The sequence below is a fragment of the Octopus bimaculoides genome, unplaced genomic scaffold (assembly GCF_001194135.2).
Source record: "Octopus bimaculoides isolate UCB-OBI-ISO-001 unplaced genomic scaffold, ASM119413v2 Scaffold_3544, whole genome shotgun sequence".
NCBI classification, from domain to species: domain Eukaryota; kingdom Metazoa; phylum Mollusca; class Cephalopoda; order Octopoda; family Octopodidae; genus Octopus; species Octopus bimaculoides.
The window spans coordinates 11,695-12,771 of NW_026360896.1; the positions used below are offsets into that span (position 1 = coordinate 11,695).

Sequence of the window (1,077 nt, forward strand, 5' to 3'; positions counted from 1 at the left end):
CCCGCGACCCTCAGATTGCCTCTAAGGTTAACATAAAAGTCTGATGCTCTACCGACTGAGCTATGCGGGCGGGCTGTTTCTAGGTCAATATATTGAGTATAAAGCAGAAGTAGAAAGTCTATATTGCGCTTCACACGTGTTTACAGTAAGACAGCTGATTACTTCAGGCTAGTTTATGACAACAGTGTTTTATACACACGATATAATGTTCGTTTCTTACTTAGATACGACGTGTAATGATTTTTAGGAAAACTGAATACTTTCATTTTTTTTTTTTCCTGTTAATTAATACTTTAAAGTATAAATTTCAATAAAATAAAATTTAGTGAAACTGTTGCTGTAAATGCACGAAAGACGTGTGTTGACGAGCGTAGGAAACTCAACGTGGTCGCTTCAACTTTTAGAAACAGCAGCTAAATATCAATGAAACTATACTCTGCACTCTTAAAAACAACGCATAAGTTAGATGATGATGGCTGGAGTATACCATACCATTCATGAAAATAAGACGATATCACCGTGTTTGATTTCAATATCTCTCATCTTACACGTATTAGATCAGGACTGAGTGTGGGACTACACAAAAGCAATAGAAGATTGATGACTCCAGTTAATTAGATTAGCTTACCCAACGGTAAATGAAAAAACACGATAGTGGTGGTAACATTTCTGATACACGTGTCAAGAGGATAACTTCTGATTTAAATAAACGTTTAGCTAAGTTTCACTTAAATCTCACATTCTACCATATTTCTATTAATAAATACTGCTTTTGTTTCAATTAATTCGAGATCCATGAATAATTGAATAAAACATCTTCGTCATTATTAATTTGCTATTTGAAAATATAAACCTTTCATTAAATTTTGATGGAAAGTTTCAATTTAAATCGCTTAAAAACAAGACGTTTATATCTCAGAACCATGGTCAGTTGGTATTTAAAAAAAAAATACCATACGCCCGCAGAGGGACTTGAACCCGCGACCCTCAGATTACTTGTAAGGTTGACCTATAAAAGTCTGATGCTCTACCGACTGAGCTATGCGGGCGGGCTGAAATTTAGTTGAAATACTAGAT

General features: G+C 34.7%; 1 non-coding gene across 1 annotated transcript; it reads right to left on the bottom strand.

Annotated features, from left to right (window-relative positions):
* Positions 1-957: 957 nt before the first annotated feature.
* Positions 958-1,049, bottom strand: Trnak-uuu (transfer RNA lysine (anticodon UUU)). The gene is given in 2 exon segments: positions 958-993; positions 1,013-1,049. It is a non-coding gene; the product is annotated as a tRNA-Lys (tRNA).
* Positions 1,050-1,077: the final 28 nt, after the last annotated feature.